General features: G+C 37.0%; 1 protein-coding gene across 5 annotated transcripts in view; it reads right to left on the bottom strand.

Annotated features, from left to right (window-relative positions):
* The window catches only part of LOC121328851 (forkhead box protein P1-like), a 169,245-nt gene extending 152,584 nt beyond the window's left edge, over positions 1–16,661 (bottom strand). For 2 of the 5 annotated variants that reach the window (XM_041273962.1, XM_041273964.1), the window contains exon 1: positions 15,987–16,569. The gene's annotated coding sequence lies outside the window, so the exon portion shown is untranslated. Of the gene's footprint in view, positions 1–15,986 lie in introns of all 5 variants that reach the window. The other 3 variants (XM_041273972.1, XM_041273969.1, XM_041273967.1) reach the window with 3 other exon arrangements.
* Between the last annotated feature and the right edge of the window lie 5,005 nt (positions 16,662–21,666).

Below are 21,666 nucleotides of genomic sequence, written 5' to 3'. Positions count from 1 at the left end.
CATATAACTAATATACATATTTATAATTAATATTATATTTGATAATAACACACAGTTTACATTAATCCACAATATTACAAAAGGATGCTGTTCTATGGTAAGGACCTCGTGAGTATTCACTATAGTGTAGACAATCTCCCATACTAAGAATGAAATCCATAATATCATTTGATTCAAGTGGTTAACTATTCATAATGCTAAAACCTTGCAGACCACTGAAGCAGGGCACCACACATCCTTTGCAAAAACAATATTTTTGAAGTGGGTTTTTCTTAGTGTCAAGTTGTATTAAAACATGTCTACTCAGGTTACCAACACTTCACCTATCCACTTACAAACAGACTACTATATTGCTTTAGAACCACAGTCTTGTGTGTGGTCCATATGTGAAAGCACATCAAATGAATTGGATTGTCAAATGACTAGATAAAAAAAAGAACAAACATGTCTTCATCTCCTCTAACAGCCTATCTACAGAATTGGTTGATTTTCTTGATTTGAAGTTAATAATATGATCTTAATAGTTGCATATTGAAATACTGACTCCTTAACACACACACACAGCCCCACCCCACCCGTTGATTTATTGACCCACTTACTAACATTACTGAATACAAAAAATACAGTGAAATGAGATCATTGAGGGAAAAAAAAAACAACAAAAAAAACAGGCTTATTCAATTCAGGGTGGCAGTACTTAGATGCACCCCTGTTTAGATCATTAGCATGGACCCCTGAACTCATCTGAAAGATTAACTTGAGAATTTCAAAGCAGGAATTATTTCAACTTTGCCAGAGGCAATAACATTTGGGTAAAACAGTAGCCTATCAAGTTATGCCTGTCATGTAAAATAACAGAGACATACAACAATAAACCAGGCATTAGATAAAAAAAAAAAAACACCTGCCATTAAAGCTTAAAAATAAAAACGGTAAAAATATGTATTAAATGCTTTCACTTTAACAGGGGCAATCAACAATAAAAGCAGATATGTTGAGAGGAGGCTAACTCTACATTACACAGTAGTATTTGCCCGACTCAGACCAACGGTTTATTTCAAGTGTAAAAAGAAAGTGGAGACCGCTATTAATCTTTTCAGCTCACCACAAAACTTGATTTCGATGCCAGCTGTAGTGTGCGATGCACGTGTAACATGAACAATGCACCACATGCCATATTATCAGTAGGTGATAACTGTATAGGGTACCCTGCTTGGCATGGCTTGCATAGTAATCCCTGAGGGCATCTCAAGTTTAATTTCCTTTTACTTACAAAGTGCACCTGCGCATATCTTAAAAAGCAATAAAATACACAACACCCAACCAGAGTACTAAAATAATAAAAGAAGTCAATAGGAGAATTTGCTATTAAGATTGTTTTATAAATGTGAGATAGAATAAAAACAGTGTGTGAAAAGCTGCAATGCTTAAATCAATTCCAGCCCTAATACATTTAATACTAGCTTTACTGAGAACATTCTGGTTTGACAGTGGTCCTGTATACCGTCTTCCTTAATTGGCAAAACCGATACTTGAAAAGCATTAGCAACATGCCCCAAAGGAGTCTGAAAAAGAGCCACGTTGGCCCACTTGCAGAAAGAAAATGCAAGGCATTGTCAAAACGTGATTCTCCAAAGAGAAGCAAAGCAGTCTGATGACTTCTTAAACTTGCATATGACCAACTTTATTACAATTAATCTTTTGGTACAGTGGGTCAAGCAGTTTGCATTCACTACTGAAAACTAGGCTTCCAGAAATGACAGCACCCTGACAGTATCCGAGACATTTCTGCAGTGCTAACTGGCTGTTTTCCTGCTCATCTGATGATTTCACAGCACACTAATGAATAAAGGTGTGCCCTCTCCCATTTGAGGGATATAACTTGGGCCTGGAAAGCACACACAAGTCAACACAGGAATAAGGGTGGGGATAAATAAACAAACAAGAATGATTTATTGCAGCACCCAAGACTATTTTGAGTGCAATATAACAAGGTAGGAGTCGCTTGGATGATCTTCAGGTTTTGTTGGCTGTATTAAATGTCCCTGCCCTCATCCTGTGTTGTGAGGGTATGATAATGGGGAAAGTCCATGCATCATTTCCACAGTGGATCAAGATGGTGTCCTCCTGCAGGAACGATACATCTGACACAAAAATAAGAACAGCATTAATAAAGATACAGAGGTTATTCTGCCTTTTGAATGATTCCACTGGCAGCTCTCATCTTATTATCACTAGCTTGTTTTAATAAATATTATTAATAATAATAATAATAATAATAATAATAAATAATAATAATAGGATCTATAGGGCAAGCACTGTATTGGTACTTTGATCTTGGTCTGTTAATTTCTGTCACTTGGTAGCGACCCCTAGACAGTTTTGTATGTGTGTTCAGGAGATTTTATATAAAAACCTCTCATAACATTTTATTGCCACACTAGACAAAAACAGAACTAGTGTCATTGCCAGTTGTGGATGGCTGTCTTTGTGACATTCTAAAAATCTCTCATTAAGTCCTCAAACAAATCATAAATAATTAAATTAGTAACTCTAAAAATAATCTCGCTATTTGTAGCATCACAGAAACCCCTCTGACTTGAGGACTGACCTCCACAAGTTAATCTGCAGTAAAAGCAGCACACCAAACAGTCGTCAATAATTAAGTGTGCAATGATAATCAGATTTCAGGCTCTGAAGAAAGACATACCATGTAACCACCACTACCGTGTCCAGGTTAATTTGTTTGTGAGTTTATTTAAAATATAACAATAAACTGGAAGCTATGTAAAGTACTGAAATATAGTACAATGACAGCATACCGATTTGCTGAAGTTTCCTCAAATAAGGGGTTCGGTGTAACATACAGAAAGACACACTGTTGAACATTCCAATCATCCAAGATTATTATATAATGAAATATCTTTACTAAAAAAAAAAAAAAAGTGCTTAGCAAGCTTCATCACAGTAGGACGATTGGCCCTCTAGATATAGCCAAGTGTATGCTAAATTCTAGTGACAGGATGACGCTAAGTGGTGACGTCAGTCCAGAAGCAGGAACTTAAAACACACAGGCAATTACTGCAGTTCAAAAAGACATGTGATGTGCCGTTTATTAAAGAACAAAAAATAAATGAAAAGGTTTAAACAAAAATAAACACTTGCTCATAGAGCACAGAAAAGAAAACTGTGAACAACCCTTATGGTCCGGCTGGGCAGTAGCCTTCATGGAACCTCTAAGCTCCCTCTTCCGGGGCTCCCACCACACACTGTCCGGCAGCGAAAATGCTGCGGGGGAGCTGGTCTCCTGACCTCTCCCCCTTTCTTTGTAGCCAGCAGCCCACTTTTCTGAGGCGTCAGCCCCGGTGCTTCCTGTTGTCCTGCAGAACTAGCAGCAACCCCAAGGCCAAGCAGAGCCCGCAACGAGCCCAAGGCCAAGCAGAGCCCGCAACGAGCCCAAGGCCAAGCAGAGCCCGCAACGAGCCCAAGGCCAAGCAGAGCCCGCAACGAGCCCAAGGCCAAGCAGAGCCCGCAACGAGCCCAAGGCCAAGCAGAGCCCGCAACGACCCCAAGGCCAAGCAGCCCGCAGAGGTGGTGGAGATTGAGGCAGCTCCTGCTCTCCCTCTGATGGTGGTGGAGGCAGAGGCAGCTTCTGCTCCTCCCATTCTGGCTGCGAAGGCAGCAGGGGCTCCTCCCCTTCTGGCTGCAGTGGGGGGACCAGCAGGCATGCTAGTGGAGGTGAGAGCGGCAAGCAGTCCTCCCATATTGGCGAAGGCGGAACCAGCAGGTATTCTCCCTCTGCTGGTGGAGGTGGGAGCGGCTCACAGAGCAGAAAAACACTTGTTCACAGAGCACAGAAAAGAAAACGATGAACAAAAATAATCACAAATACAAAACACGAATCAACCCTTACGGTCTGGCTAGGCAGTAGCCTTCACGGAACCTGTACGTATTTTTTTTTTTAACTCCTCTCTCGCTTCTCCCTCCTCTGAACACTCACCTTGAGAGGAGATAGCTGCAGGCTTTTATGCAGGTGACCATCTCCCAAATTAGCAACAAATTAATCATTTAATTAATTTAGGAGATGGCCACCTTCTGCACAAGGTTTTTAATCATTCCTGGCATAACACGTTTCAAAATAAAAACAAAACAATAACAAAACAAAAATGCACCTACGCTGTCATTTAAACAAATACAATACAATACAATGAATCAGAATAGACAAACAGAAAATAACAAAGGGGCGGAGGAGGAGACCCCATAAACATTTAAATAGCAGGGCTTTCCTATCGCCCAGCTACAGTAACATATGTACTGTACACCCACCTTCCCTACACCCTGTAGCGGTGAAATGGATCCCGCTGAGAATGGATAACAAAAAACACATTTGGTGTCCACTGCATTGATTAACTATTATCTAAACCTCCATGCTAGTAAGCATCAATACCCTTTACTTTGAAATCTTAAAGGTTCGCATTTTCTACAATGCCTTCAGGCTAAGGGGCTTTGTACAGGTTTGTACATGTCACAGACCCCCTGCTGTAAAAGTAATTTTACCCACAATAGTTGGGTCAGGACAGCACAGGCATCAAGCTCTATCAACCCCTGTCTTTCCAGAAGCATTGTAAAGATTTGGGGGGCCACCTGTCTACTCATTCCTTCACAGTTTTTCCACTAGACAAAATATAATGTGGTCTATGTAGCAGCAAAAGAGCATTGTGAACATATGGAACAACATCTGTTGGAGGCAGGATTGCTTTTCAGACCAAATTAAATATAGGAAAATGCTGGAATGATTACATTTAGTAAGTAGCTGGAAGAAGATTTACTTAAAATATTCTATAAACTTCATTCTTTGCATTAACTTGTTTTTGAGAAGACAAATTTATCCTTTGTTGCAGTCACCACTTATTTGCTTCTATACTATGTTTGCACGTTTGTAATATAGTTCCCCTGCCACACAAAAGGAGACAGGACAGGTTCCTCCCAATATCCCCAGATTTGCATATTCTAAATATCCTAACAATGTTCCATTTCATTTAGATAAAGTGGTTATCTACCAGATGTAAAACCATGTACTGCATGCAATATATGTACACATGGGCACCGGCTGCATCCCTTTCTGGTTGGGCTATGCAACCCCTGAAGGGGATAGCAATTCTGTTACTACCAGAAGTCAACACTCAGTCTAGAAAGTGGTGCCCCTGCTAAAACACAGGCAGTGAAATACTAAGACTAAGAGATACCACACATCACGTTTCTTTTTTCAGTTCCTGACTGACAGGAGTGTGCAAGTAACCACATCAGCCAACATAATCACATAATCACGTTTCCACCTACCCAAGAAAGACCTCTAGTCTCATCGTCCCTGCTAAATCAAGGTTCATTAGCACCAACATGTTTTTGTGTGTGTGTGTGTGTGTGTGTGTGTGTGTGTGTGTGTGTGTGTGTGTGTGTATATATATATATATATATATATATATATATATATATATATATATATAATCCCACACACACACTTTTAGGTGTAAATGATTAAAATAATTTATTTCATGACTTTTTGGACAAAAGCCCTTTTACTTCTTTGTTTACTTTCTACATAGCTGAAGAAGGTCTTTTTTTTCATTTTTGTACATTGCAGTTTTACCTGTTTTCAAACTTGCTGTGGGTTTCGCTCATGACTTTCTCAGCAAACATTATGAAAAGGTGTTTTCAGTAGAGTAGTTTCAACATACTGGAGATTGCAGCTTCAAAACTTTGTGATTCTATGACCAAATAAAAATGTCCCACATAATCAGCCATATTCGTTTTTATTAGATAATATTAGTTGCCCGGCTGACACCAGATCTCTTTGTGCTTCACCCAGTATATTTCACAAGCTATGAAACTGTAACACACCTACAACTTCCTGCAGTGGTCCACATCACTGGAAAAGCTGCCAATCACACAAAGCACGTTATTATTAGTACAGTACGAAGACCATATTATGCATTTTTGTTTCTGCAAGATAAACAAGTTAAAACGGTTTCTGAGCAAGATATCTCTTTTGATAGAGTCAAACAATTTTGCACTTACTCACTTCCTATGGTAAGAAATGTGCATAGTTTGTATCACAAAACAAATGTTATATTGCAATTGAATCACCGTTTGCCAAGTGACTAATAATGCCTATGAAAATGTTACTTTCATATATGACATTTGTTAAAATCTCAGGTCACAAATGAATAATGCTTAGATGCATGCATAGTAATAATGATACTGTTTTAAAATATAACCTCAAAGTCTTCCCAAAGTAGCTTAGATTTCATACTGGTACTGAACTGTATCAGACAAAACAAAAGAACATCTTCACAACAGAAACATGTAGAGTAATCAATGTTCCTTTCTGCTGAAATCCAGTGTTAAACATTTTCACTCCTGTTCTCTAAAATTCAGAATGTAGTAATAGGTAATGCTGATGATCTTTTTTTGCCCAAGATAGTCACTCACACACACACACAGGTGTATAATTATATATATATCTATAATACTGATATGGACCTCTATATATATCTCCATAATAGTATTATGGAAAGTGCACACCACTTATTTGTAGGCTTGTTATCAATATTTTTGTACCTAATGATTCATCAGTCAGACACTGCAAAATATAAAACATGTGTATACATGGGATGATCATTTTAAAAGACAAGGTTACACCTAGCATCACTCGTCTCTCCGAGGTACACCCATAAAATATAAAGCTCTAGGATATTGCACTGTGGTGAAACTGGTTGATCATCTCGCACAATACTGAACAGTTGGAATGTGCAGAATTAAGAGTACATCACAGTATGCGGTTTCATGATTACCAGCTGAATACACAGCTGCGACACATGGCAGAGCAGAGCCTGTTAACGAAATGCATTTGTTATTACAGGCAAGTGTGCAAATAAAGTAATAAAACAAAGAAACAACAAAAGTAAACAGAGCACAGAAGCGGGGAAGCACTTCGGTTTAAGTGCACAGTCCAAGCCACCATGGGACGAAAATTCCTTAGCCTGAGAAAATGTCATTTGAGAAACAGTATTGATCCGCAGAGCAAAATCATACATCTCTGTCCCGACGACATCTATAATTAGGACCGTCAGCGCTCTTAATGTACTCTTCCCAGAAACCTTAAGTTCATTGGCATCTAATGCAGCCTCATGTATTATCAGTTTACCGCCCTGTGAAAAACACAGGTCTGCGTAGAAGATAAGCAGATATTTTTCTCTTGGTCGCTGTGGACAACTGCAGTATTTCGACTCATTGAAACTCAGGGCTTTCAAATGGGGTCTTATCCTTTGTGCTTTGTGATGCCTGCGCATGAAAGGCACTATTAAATCCAGTTTCTATTGCAATGTTAACCTCTCTCTTCAGTGTGGATTGCTGTACTGTGCCCGTTTTCAGAAGAACATTCATCTCATGCTTACAACGGAATATATATTAACCCCCTTTTCACACTGGGAACACTTGTATTTGTACCAAGTGTGCTCGGCGCTTTTCAGTGGAAACCTCCTTGGATCGTTTCTCTTTCAGACTGGATGTGTGCGGAGTACACTTGGAAATGCACCGAGTTCACTTCCATCTTTTCAAGTGTACCGAGAACACTTCCCTTTCACATTACACATCTGCAGTTGTACTGAGAACACAAAAAAAACCAGCCAACAGCTAATAAATAGCAAATAAAACATAATTCGGTACACTTTGATATATGACACGCAAACACATATGAATTTAACAACTGGCAGCCTTAATTTAATATAATAAAACGTTTTGCACTTACTGTTCATAACCCACTATCGCATGCATTTTTTTTTTTTAAGCATATTCTATTCTGTGGTAGAAAGGTCCTCATGCAGCTGATTTATATGATGCAAAAGCAATATTATGATCTTGGCAAAACCAAACACAACGCAATTGTTTTCTTTATAGCACTGGAACAAATATGCATCTTAATTAAAATGTATTCACATCACAGAATTTACAAATTAAAGTAAAACTACCATTCAAAAGAAACCAGTGCATGAGAGAAGCGTGAATGAAATAAAGCCCTGTATTATTATTTTAGCTTTATTATTATTTTAACTTCGTGTTCAGAATATTTTCTTGTGGGATCTGCTGTTTGCACAAAATCTCACCCGGAGTTTGTAGTCTCTCAGCTAATGGCACTACTACGAAAACAAACCTCAAGTTATCATTTCTTTATTATACAGGCCTGCCTAATATAACATATATGACATAGTTAAATATTCTTAATTCTCGGTTGTTTTAAATGTGGCAGGTTTTTTTTGTTTGTTTTTTTTTTTTTTAAATCTTTTAAAAAAAATAACTTTTAAAGTTACAGTTAGCTAAAGCATAAGTACAATATCAGCTGCAGAAGAGGCAATGAAATGCTTTTCTTCATCTCCATGAAGTGTCGTCTTCAATTTCAAATGCTAACGATGGCAGTAATGCTATTGTATACAAGATTCTTCTGGTTTTAGTTCCAACTGAGTTACATCAGTGAGAACATTTTTCTTTCACACTGAAGCAAAAATAAGCAAACTGTCCCCAGAACGGATACAACCATACTGAGACCACCTCCTTAATGTGGTCTCAGGAAGGTTCATTTTAATCGTTCTAGAGAATGTTTGGAGCTTTCACACTTAAGGGCAAACGTTCCGAACTCAAATGAACCGTACCGGGAAACGGAATATCAGCCAAGTGTGAATTCCCCCTTATTCTACCTAATTGCACACTTGACAATTGCATCTGTTAATAAGACGCATTGTTAAAAGTACCTGATCTTTATAAATCTCCAAATTTCACCCATTCAATTCCTCATTTTAATCTGATGTACATCCTTCTGGGCTAGATTACTAGCGCGATCACGTACTCTTATCTGCTGCCAGCTGTTAGCCACACAGTTGGTGGTAAAGGATCTAAATCTAATCTAATCACCAAATGTCCACTGTGTGTAGTCAAGATCTGGAAAGTGGACCCATCCTACAGTATGAAAACTGAATTGAGACAAATATCCAAAAAAAATAATTGCATTATCTGATAGGAAAGTAACTATTTATTAAATCTTTATATAATACAATAAAAAACCAAATGGTCCATTTCCTACCACGTTCCTACCACATTGTGGTGCCACAAAGCTCATTGTTAATGACGACTGTGCTCCTTTCAGGCAGACGGTGTTAAAGTCAGGTTTAGGTGAAGAAAAAATTTAACAAGGAATCGAAAAATCCAATGGAAAACTATTCGAAGTACTGGAGAAGTTTCAACGTTTACAGTAATTAGTTGAGGCTGTAAAATCATCTAAATACATCAATTTTGAGCAATGCCAACCACCCATCCCTTGCACAGGAGTAGGAGTGCAACAATTAATCAATGCATCAATTACTGATCCTCTGTCCTTAACTCTTTGCAGTCTTTTGTCGGACAAGGTCCGACATTACAATTTTCCCTTTCCAATCCGATGTCCGACATCAAAAAGACGGAAAGCACAGATATCTAGTCGTTTTTTTCTTCTCTACTTTTTCCGAAAACCTTTCAATGGCTGATTGAGACTGACAGGAGTCGAATGAATCCTAAAAAACGGCATATCTCATAGCCCCATGCACCACAGATATTACACGGACATACCAAAGGAGGCAGCTGCTCCTGCATCCAGCGCTCAAAGAATATCACAGACATTTGCACAGCTTTTTGAGATATTGTAGTAATAAAATAATAACCTTGATCGCATTATTGAGGAGTTTGGTGATAAAATGAGCCACCAGGAGAGGATTTATCAGTATGCACGTCTATAAAGAGGTATGTGAAAAATACATCAAACACTGGGTGGGGCTTGGCTGTAGATACAGTACTGAGTGTCCTTTTGTGAGTCAATGCCTTTTAAACCTGTTTTACTCTGAAAAAATTAAAATAAACAGTGCGTGTAAAATAAACAGCGCGTGTGAAAATAAATTGGACCTGACAAGCGCTGAATAAATGGACTGCAAAGAGTTAAATTTCCCACGCTTTGACTGCATATTGGTGAATCGATGCATCAAATTAGAACCCGGGTGTGCATTAAAACCTTGAGTGTGTGAGTGTGCTTCTTTTAGTGCTAGTACGGTAGATTACAGCGTTGCTAGGATACACACTTTAGGCGTCTACATTTGCCTTGGACAAGCCAAATCAGAAGTAGACTTATTGTATTCACATTTTCTTTATTTAGAAATGAAGGCAATATGTGCTTTTTTGTTTTGTTTTGTTTTAAAGTCTATTAAATCTACCGACTGTTTCAAAGCATGCGTTTGGATTATGTGCCAATATTATATGAAAAGAAGCTGAATTTAATATGATTACTTCTATTAAAGTATAGCATTTTTACTATTATTTTAATGTTAAAGGGACATCCCAGTACTGAGATTTATCAGTGGTCTTTGTGGTCAATATGTGATTTAATCCATCTGTTATAATTATCATTGTTCATTATCTCATTTAACCGAAAAACTGACAAACTGGTTAGATAACAAAACAAACAAAAAAAAAACCCTCAAAAAGTTAATATTCCACCACAAGAGTCCTCATTTTAATCTGCTAATATAATCACAATAACACACCCAAAATCAGGAATCTCCTGAATTTCGCACTAGTTTGGCAAGTCATAACTGACAGATATATCCTTTAATTTCCTCTTTTTTTGGCTTTAGTGGTATTGCTTCATTATTAGTGAGTGATGCCCAATGATAACAGTAACGGAAAATCATACTTATCTGAAAACGTTTGCCTAACTGACCTATCAACAATGGCGGTCTTCCTTTTATATTGAGTACTACACATCGGTTTAATCTTCTGGAGTTTTACAATACCGTATTAAACACTAGTGACCACAAGAGGGCATTCAATAGGTTGTATAGAACCTGTGCTATGTCAAAACTTAAAAAAACAAAACAAATATTTAGATGGGCATACTTCACAAAACAAGGAGATATACTTATTTTATATAGAGAGAGAACAAAAAACAACATGGGGAAGGCCTAATATGAGCTTGCACAAATAAGTATTGTAGCAACTTTTAAATTCAGAAATGACCTGGGTTGAGTTTACAGTGGAGGTTTTGACATGTAAAGATTTTAAATGTTAGTTCATCCAGATTAATCTCACCAACCCAAGAAGCATGAATATGCCAACGGTTGCTGAAACACGTCATTAATTAATACCACTTGTCTTGGCAAGGTGTCAGATTTGCTTAAAAAAAATAATAATAATCTATGACACAAAAATCTACAAATATGTTTCAGTGACAAAGACGTTTTGTAATTCACTGGCCAATGCCCAATCAAAACACCACCACAACAGTGACAATATAACGTTTCATAAACATGACGCAATAAAGAAGTAAAAAAGACTCCAGGTTTTTGTGGGAGTATTAAATGAAGACACAGTATTTTTTGTTGGTCACTGGAATTTTTTTTTTCATCCAATAGGCTATGTAATAAAACATGACATGGTTCTCAGGTCAGTTATACATAGCTTTGTACCACTGACAAAAAAATTTAAATAAAGCCTGTATTCATTCGACCAATCAGGAGACAACTCATTAAAATAACTAGATTTTGGAATCCTGACTATTCCACATTTCAGAACAATTGGATAAGATTAGCAAAAAAACTTAAGTGTGGCACACAAAGCACACCCCCTCTATATCCCTGTAACAAGCGAACTGTAAGCCAGGTGCACAAACGCCGAGGAGGCCATTCAGCCCATCTTGCTCGTTTGGTTGTTAGTAGCTTATTGATCCTAGAATCTCATCAAGCAGCTTCTTGAAGAATCCCAGGGTGTCAGCTTCAACAACATTACTGAAGAGTTGGTTCCAGACTCCCACAATTCTCTGTGTAAAAAAAAAAAGTGCCTCCTACACTGTTCTGAATGCCCCTTTATCTAATCTTCATTTGTGACCCCTGGTCCTTGTTTCTTTTTTCAGGTTGAAAAAGTCCCTTGAGTCAACACTGTCAATACCTTTTAGAATTGCTTGAATGCTTGAATCAGATTGCCGCGTAGTCTTCTTTGTTCAAGACTGAATAGATTCAATTCTTTTAGCCTGTCTGCATATGACATGCCTTTTAAACCAAGAATAATTCTGGTCGCTCTTCTTTGCACTCATTCTACAGCAGCAATATCCTTTTTGTAGCGAGGTGACCAGAACTGATGTAATGTTGTGAATCATAATTGATATTTAGGGAACCTGGAAAACATGCAGAAACACGAAATTATAATTGTTACCATTTTTCAATAGCACATGCCTTCAATTCAAAAGGGCTGAGTAGGATTGAAGAATGAATTGCAGGGCAAACTTGGGGCAAGGAGGGAAACAATCCAGCAACTTACTGAAAGCTTTGGTATTTGTCTCAGCAGGTAAAATACCTGAAGATGTGTGTTCTTGAAGTGAAATGCCGCCTCTACACATGCTTTTTAACACAGTCACGCTGTCCTTCAATTGAATAGTTGGCCAATAGCAACCAGAATATTCTGCTTAGAAATATAAATTTACCCTGTGTACCTGCTTTACATTTACACCCCCCATCCCCATAATAAACTACAATTGTCTATCTGGTCTACAGCATGAAATGTAAAGTCAAGCAGACGGATTTATATTATCAGTTTACTGTGAATGCAGAAATGATTGTTTAATGACAGTATGTAAAAATGTAGCCTACACTAATTGAACAAAGTGCATTTGCTCACCAAAGCTTTGTGCTTAAATGCAGCAGCGGCTGATTTAAAGGTGAAAGCTGGAAAGTTTTACACAGAGTTCACCCTTGCTCAATTTTAAACATGGATCAGCATTTGCGAAGGTCCATTTCTGCATAAGTGAGCACACAAACCCACTGCCTGTTCAAATAGTCTCCAGCTTTCAGAAAGACAGCTCATGACAACAGCCCAGCAGCAGCTTTGTTTGATCTCCACTGTTTTCCTTAATCTGAGTTGTCAAGGTTCGCTTGTGGAGGCTGTTTACTTTACTTCTCCTAAAAAAAGTGATTTCTCAGACAATGACTAATCCAAAGGAAAAGGGATTTCTTCCAAGGCAAGATGTTAAAGCTGCAGTTGCTTTTTTTTTTTTTTTTTTTTTTTTTTTTTTTTTTTTTTTTCATTTTAAAACCAGCACTGCTACTATTCTTTTCAGTTGTATTATGTATTTGGTATATTGAAAAATAAAAGTACTTCTTAACTATATTTACTTCATCTGTATTTAAAACTTGCAGAGCTGATATGTTTTAAATACTTGCCACAGCATAATGTAGTGAAAACGCGTTAACATAATTTGATTCTGAATTACATTTTTTTGCTTAAAAGGGGCTGCTGACTTACAGTTCTTGATAACCCTATTTCTAACTGGTGTTTGTAAAGATTAAGATTGCACATCACATTCGCCAGACTGTCAAATTATTGTCACAATTGTAGTATATATTACAATACCTATAGCTTATATATGAAACCCATACATATAAAAAGAACAAGATCTGTTAAAGCCCTTTGAAAAACGTCTTGAGCAGTTTATAAGGTTTAACACAATACGGCTGGATAAACAGTCTATACCAGTCCATACACATTAACCTGGATTTACTTCTTTAAAACAAACAGAGAAAATAACTTTGTGAATAGGGCCTATTAACGGCTAATGTGTCAGTGCCTATCTGAGAAAATAAAAGTGATGCAATTTAGGGGCAAAAAGGTTTGTAAATCTAGTCTTATACATTGCTTTAAAAAACAAAAATGTGTAAAGGTACTAGGGAATTCTTTACAGGCAGTATGCCAACACAGACCCATTGGTTCTATTTATTTTCACAAAACGTAATGCCTTGCCTTGATAATAAAAGCATCAAGGTAGAGCTTGACCTGCACTTTACCGACCAACAGGAGCCACCCTAGAACCTACAGTACTTGCACAAAAGCACCAATAACGTCCCTAATAAAACGTGAGGGTTAGACAACAATGAGCCATTGCTCCTTTTGATTAACAAAGTATTTGCTTTAAAAGATTTGCATCGTTAAGCGTTTCCCACCATGTTATGTGTGCACATTTAAAATCTTACCAATAGAATTGTGGTTGAGTTTTCAACACAATCCACGGTTCAAACCTGTCAGGCAAGAAATCTCACATTTCAAAAATTCAGAGTCCAACGTCATCAATGCAGGACTTGTCAAAATAAAAATGTGCTCTTTCAGTACTCCACCCTGAAGTGTGTTTTTCTCTTAGATGAGCAAAGTTGCCACCCCTGCACTTTTTTTTTTTAAGTTTGCATATTGTACATTTTTTCCAACAATTAATAAGTGTAATATGCAAATGTTAGCATTAATGGCACGACCAATCTCATTATGACAGGCATGCACAAGAAATCAATTATTGGGTTTCCTCATTTTAAGGCTGTGAAAGTCTCTTCTGCTGCAGCACTTGCTATTCTTTAAGTGGTCCTCACTTTTGAAAAGCAAGCTACCGCAAAAGTCTGTCTATAAACACAGATGGAAAAGAACATAGGCGTGGTAGAACTCAAATAATGAATATTTATAATGTTTTATACACACACACCAAAATCTAATAAAATATTCTTCATTCACTTTTGTTTTCACAAAAATATTTATGCCTAAGCGAAAAAGAAAAGGCATCAGTATGTTCTATGTAATGTCTTGTTATTTTTCATCCAAAACACATTTATATTTGTACATTATTATTACTAGCAAAGATCAGAAATAAACTGATATTTTAAAAAAATCTACGCAAATAACGCTCTTTTCATTGGACAGTTTGTCTATATATATATATATATATAACACATACATATATATATATATATATATATATATATATACACACACACACACACACACACACACACAAATAACAATCTTTTCATTGGCCAATTTGCATAGATAAATAAATAGAGAACATGTACATATTATAAATCAATCCATAAATAAATAATGCAGAGGAGTGAGACAGTCCTCTGTTTTTGTCTCTTAGAAGATGTTTTCTCTTCAGTTAAAACAATAACTTGAGAAACAATAATCAAATAAATCAAGCTTGGGTTTATTTTAAAACATTGCTCGTTAAACTGTTACGTTGTATACATTCACCAACAGGGTATATTTTTTTTGTCAAACTATAGCGAAATGTAACGTCTGCAAAATGAATTGCTTATAAACTTTGATACATACAGTGAAACAAAGATCAGACAGTGTTAATAATGTATACTTGCAACTATTTCTGAAGCGCTGCGCTATGAATTAACTGCATAGGGTTACCACAACTGATCTGGATTTCCTCATGCAACCGTATCTTGATACTGAAAAAAACAAACAAAACCTAACCATAATAAATAACTGTTTATAAAGTTACTTTGCGAGATGAAATGTACCCGATTTGCTTTACAAATTGTTATTTATTGATTTAATCATGTTGCATGTGAGGAATAAGTGTGTGAATTCAACTTCGCGTATCACACATACACTGAATCTCGGCACTGCATATTCCCCAGCTCTTTCATGCAAAATGAGCATGCTGTTGATAACAAACACTACGGTAGCCTGTGCAAGGACTCCACAAGTTTAAAAGTTTGAACGCACTCTGCGCCCATAACGTGATTTTTCACAAGTGTCAATTTCATTTTCTTTATGAAGTTTGTTTGCCTGGCTGTTACTGTTTCAGAAGAATCCACGTCTGTTTCAATCTGAAAAAGACATTCCTGAGTGAGAATTTGAAAACTTCGCAAAGTAGTAACCATACCCATATTACCATCATAAGGGCAAACTGAAAAGCTCCTATTGCTGAGCCGGCATCAAGCATATTCTAACAACAACAACAACAACAACAACAAAAAGAAGAAGAAGAAGAAGAAAAACAAAGATACTAACTACATGTGGCTTTCTAAGACAAAGCTGGAGAAGTATGCATAAAATAATGAAACGGAAGGAAATTATTACCAACTTACCGAGTGCGAAAATGGTTGATCAACGCTGAAGATAAATATCTGGGCTTGCTTGTAACAATCAACTCACATGCGATCTTGTGTACCAAGAAAGCATGCAATAACCACACAGTAAATAACAATATATTACTCCGCTTGGGGGACTAACTTCAACTGGCAACAAGGAATCTCCGGCAGGATACACAGAAAGCACTGTTTCTGATCAGGAATCTACATAGTTTCACCCCACCTTCCCTCTCAAATATGAAGCAGAGCTGCTTGCGGTGATTCTACATTTTAATGCGCCTTGAAAGACAAGGGGAATCGCGGATTTGGATGTTGTTATTTTTTGATGTTCCAAGTCCTTGACGTCACATCCACCTGCTGGGTAAACAACATTCATTGCAGTTCTTCATTGAACAACTAGAGAACAAACACAATATAATTTAAATAAGCGCAAAATAATACTTAGAAAGCGAAACCGTTCACTTATTTCTTATATTGGTCATGGAAACGGTATGCTTTTGTGAAAGGGGATTGTTTAAAAATAAGTAAAAGTGTCTTAAAGCCAATTACAACTGAAGCCACACAGAGAAAAAAAACAAAACAAAAACCTTTCATTCCTTTTTTCTGCACTTTGTCCAATGAAAGAAGGCAAGTTTGGGAGGTGAAAGTTCACCAGAAGGGCAAGCCCATATGCAAGGAAGTACAAGGAAATGGTCAATCCTGGGTGTTGTTAAACTGTGGAGAAAGGTAGAAATGCCATTTCTTTCAGCTGAGGTCATTGGTTTCAGAAGAATAAGTTGTGCATGTAGGGTATTTCTAAATGCCTAACCACATTGGTTTCTTTTTAATCAGTTTTCCGGGTCCTCTTCTACTGTATAAAATCTAACCTTCACACGGGCGTCAAAATGTTGAGTTCCAAATGCAAACTACAACTACTAGTAAAATATACTTTTCTAAAGAGAAACAAAAAGCAATGTTTCAGTAAGAACATTTTATTTTAAAAGCACCCCCCCCCCCCACCCCCCCCCCCCCCCCCCAAAAAAAAACAAAAAAAAAAAACAAAAACACAATTAAATAAATGCATTATTACGCAACACTTGAGTAATAACAAAATCCTGCTCGTGTTTATTTAGTATACAGTACCTATGCTGTAAAGCCGATATGGTAGGAAGGTTTTTTTTTAACCACTTGTGATAATGTTGCTGATATTTTACGAAAAATGAGTTTTGTTTTCACTCTTTTTGTAGAACTCACACTTTTTTGTGTAAAATCTCAGCAATTTATATTCACATGACATACCTAAAATGATCATATTATTTTTAATGATCATATTGCATTATCCCTATTAACCAGTGCGTTAATACAATGTAATGGTTTTGCAGCAGAGAAATTGTGTGAGGCTGTAATTAAAACTACACTGTACAGTAAGGCTACACGTTTCAAATCTGCATGATCAACTGGCAAACTAGAAAACAAAATCAAACACAAGAATACGCTTTCTACTTGTAGATCTGTGATAACACATTCATTGTAAATCCACTTAACACATTTGTATCACAAGCAGGGCATGATTGTGGGGCGGTTCAGTAGCCCGGTTAACGCTTGTTAAATGTAGCATTAATCTAAAGCTATTCTAATTCTTACCGTCCTTGAGCAAGGACTGAAAAGCAGAGTTCATTTAATTATACTCGACGGTAAATTTATTATGGGGCTACTTTAGCCTTACGTAGCATCCCCCCCACCCCCATAACTTGCTTTGATAATTAGTTTTTATTTGAAGGGTTTTGAGCGCCACCTTTTGACCACTAGGGGGTAAACATCAGATCATTCAATCATAAGGGATTGTAAAGTACAGTATTAGAATTACATATTTTAATTAAAGAGAAAATGATTACTCCAAATACAGTATAATAATAATAATAGTATCAGTATTGTGGTCTGAAAAGTGTGACGTGAACAACCGAGAAGAGAACGTTGATCCCAGGCTAGCGGAGTCCCTCTAGGACAGCATTCTAGCGTTCCACCATCTCCAGATCTGATTTGTGCTTTTGATTGTTGGAGCCTGGTGTGACTCCTGGAAAACCAGCCGAGCCGCTCAGCAACAGAACGTGTCACCTGGTGTCTGGTGTCTCTCTGTTTGACAGGACCTGCAGATCAGTATTCCATCAAATACAAATCCTAACTGGAGTATTGGGTATAGTGCTTCCGACATACTGTAGACTAGACTGTCTTTTAAGACAAAACAGGTTTTCATTTAGATCAAACAAGCCCATTTAAACCCAGTGTGTAAGTTACTCAATAGTCTTAGTGGGGATCGCTTGCATTGATTAGCACTCGATTTAGTCATGCTTGAACTGCTGGGCCACACCAAGTATTCCAGGTAATCAGACTTTGTTCCAAGCTGGATACCAAAGGAAAATCCCATGGAATTGTACTCTAGTCCTGGTGGTTACTCACAAAATGTAATCTCACACACAAATAGAAGCTTGAAGCAATGTGTGTTACATAATTACAGAGCAAGGTAATTATATTTAAGCTTACCCTACAGTATGGGTGAAAAGTGAATAGTAAACACCACTGTGGCAAACAACAATAAAACTATACAAAGACTCCTTGGCATGTCTCAGCTTGTTCTGCTGTTCATTCTGTTGAGCTGAAGCGTGTTCCTGCATGTTTGTGTTTATTGACTGGCATGAGCATCACCCTAGCTCTTGTCCCATGTGTGGCTGGGGCTGTATCATGCTGTTGTGGTAAACTACACAGCAATGCAATATGTTGTACCTGGCAATCACGACACAATGTACAAGAGATAGTGTGCTCATGTCTTGACTTCATGATGCCTCTCACACTGTTGCACAGCTGTCACATACTAACTTACAATAGCCATCGGCACCACAATTTAAAACTTTGATCTTAAATGCTCAAAAGAAAAATATATATTTTAATACATTATTCATTAAAACTTACAATTTTTACCTGAACAGTATTAAAACTGTCAAATAAATACAATGTCCATTGTTTCAGGTGGTGTATCAATTTCAATAGCTCTCTTCTATCTCATAGGAATATTCATATTTATTTATCATTTGCCCTACATTTCAGAATTACCCTGTGTGACATAAATTCAGCTTAAATCAGCTAAAGATAATGTTTAACTGGTGAATGTTAGGATTGATTGTGTTTACAAAACTGAAAATGTATTATTATATTGCACTCGCTTGGTCCTTTAATCTGGAGTGATACTCCACCTTTATGTGGAGTGATTGAAAATCACCCTCTCAGTAGAGAACTGTAATGAAAAAGAGGCAGCAGCTGTACGCTGAAAATAACACACTACTTTGAAATGAGAAAGAATGCAATTGAATACTACTCTCAATTTAAAGAGGCTTACAAAATAGACAGAAGTACTGATGTATTGTTACATTTTGTTTATGCATTTTTTAAATGGGATAAGGAGAAGATACTTACAGCTAGGGCCAAAAGTTTTGCATCACCCTATAGATAAAAAAAAAAATTGGCATCATAAAGTCTAATGAAACCTGTTGAATAATGTTGTGTTAACATACAGTGCTGAGAAAGATTTTGTGAACCCCTTAGAATTTTCAAGTATTTCAAACCTAAAATGTCTTAATCTAAGTCCTAATAATAGATAAAGATAACCTGATTAAACAAATGATACAAAAACATATTACTTTTTCAACATTTATTTATCCACAATTAATTCAACATTCAATATCCATGTAACTGGTGGCACCCCCTTGAGCAGCAATGACTTCAACTGGCAAGCCGTCCAGGTCCTGAGGTAACAAAGCAGCCCCAAACCATCACACTCCCACTCTCTTGATGGTTGGGATGAGGTTCTTCTGTTCGAACGCAGTGTTTGGTTTTCGCCAAATATAACGCTTCTCATTGAGGCCAAAAATTTCTACCTTTGACTCATCTGTCCAGAGTACACTGTTCCAGAAGTCTTGTGGATCATCTACGTGCTCTTTGATGAACTTCAGACGGGCAGCAATGTTCTTTTTAGAGAGAAGTGGTTTCCCCCTGGCTATCCTTCTATGAACACCATTCTTGTGCAGTCTTTTTCTGATAGTTGAGTCATGAACACTCACATTAGCCAAGGCGAGAGTGGCCTGCAGATCCTTGGATGTTACTCTGGGGTTCTTTGTGACTTCCCTAATGATTTTCCGGTTTGTTCTTGAAGAGATTTTGGTAGGATGACTGCTCCTGGGTAGAGTGACTGTGGTCTTGAACTTTCTCCATTTGTAGACTATCTGTCTGACAGTGGATTGGTGTGACTGGTTTTATAGAGTGCAAAAATCTGTACAAAACTGTGCATTTGAACTGGTCAGAATATGTGCTTTCACTACCTCCAGTATGCAGCAGTAGCTTAGCATTATGGAGAATGAAAACATAAAACCTGTCAAGTGTGTTGTGAACACTAGAACATGTTTGATTGTGCACTTACCAGGACTCCCTTGTAAACGAGGCTTGGTATCAACAAGTACTAAAGAAAAAATGGGAAATTATGATTTTTATAAGTAGAATACTACAGAATATAAATAAATGTGTTTATTCAAATGAATATTTAGGACAGTTTTGGACTTACAGTAAGTCCAAAATGCACTCTTAATATTGGTTTGTACAAACTGCTGCACATTTTTGAATACTGGGATTACAAATCTCCAAAAACATAACTAAGATTTTGCCATCTGGTGCAACTAAGCAGAACTGCAGTTTTATCTCTTGTGTTCACATCATAAAAAAAATTCACGATAAATAGTGCGTGAGGCTTTCTGCCTAGGGGAAAATGCATTAGCACACCGTAACTCCAACTCTGTTGGATTATTATGCGTGCATTTACTGGCGAGATGTGTGTGCATCTGTAATGTCCATTTTATTTATTATAGATTTTATGGTGAGACAATGTTTCTTAGCAACCTTCTCACAATTGTGCTGCAGCGTAAAAGCTTTACAAGAACTTGTCAATATTCAGTGTACTATGTATTATGCTACTATCATGTATTATGTACTTTCCACTGTATATCATGTATTATGCATTTCTCTATTTGAAGTATTGTGGATTTTCTTGATTTATTGCATCTTGTATTTATTGCATCTTGTAAAGCGCTTTGTGATGGTGTTCCACTATGAAAGGCGCTATATAAAATAGATTGATTATTATCATCAGTTAAAACGTTCTAAATAAAAACATCCTAAAAACATTTTAGTATTTCTTTGTCGTCTTATTCTTACAGGTTATATATTTGGGTAGAGTGTATTGATTTTAAAAAATAAAATCAAACCATTTATATTGCTGTATATTTATTCCCAAACAGATTTATATAACACAAAAAATACAATTTTCATTGAATTCTACCATACCAAATTACTGCCATTTGCTCAGACTCATCTTGACAGCAGTTTCCTTACATATCATTACTGGTTTGGATACACATTGGTTAAACTGTGGCACCCCAATCAAATATGCTTCCTTTTAAAGAAAACTAATTGAGGATTATGTAACCCCCTCTTATGCATTCATGCACACAACAAAGTAATTAGCTCTCTGTTAATTAGGTAATTAAGCAAACGAAGGGAATCAACCCTGGAATTCCAATGGGATAGATTTCAGTCCACCACTGCAGCTTCAGGCATACCAAAGTATGTTAGTACAATGCAAATATATTCCTTGTAT

The sequence above is a fragment of the Polyodon spathula genome, chromosome 16, assembly GCF_017654505.1.
Source record: "Polyodon spathula isolate WHYD16114869_AA chromosome 16, ASM1765450v1, whole genome shotgun sequence".
Classification (NCBI taxonomy): Eukaryota; Metazoa; Chordata; class Actinopteri; order Acipenseriformes; family Polyodontidae; genus Polyodon; species Polyodon spathula.
The sequence above is the reverse complement of the archived record's forward strand: the minus strand, read 5'-3'. Positions and strand labels throughout refer to the sequence as shown.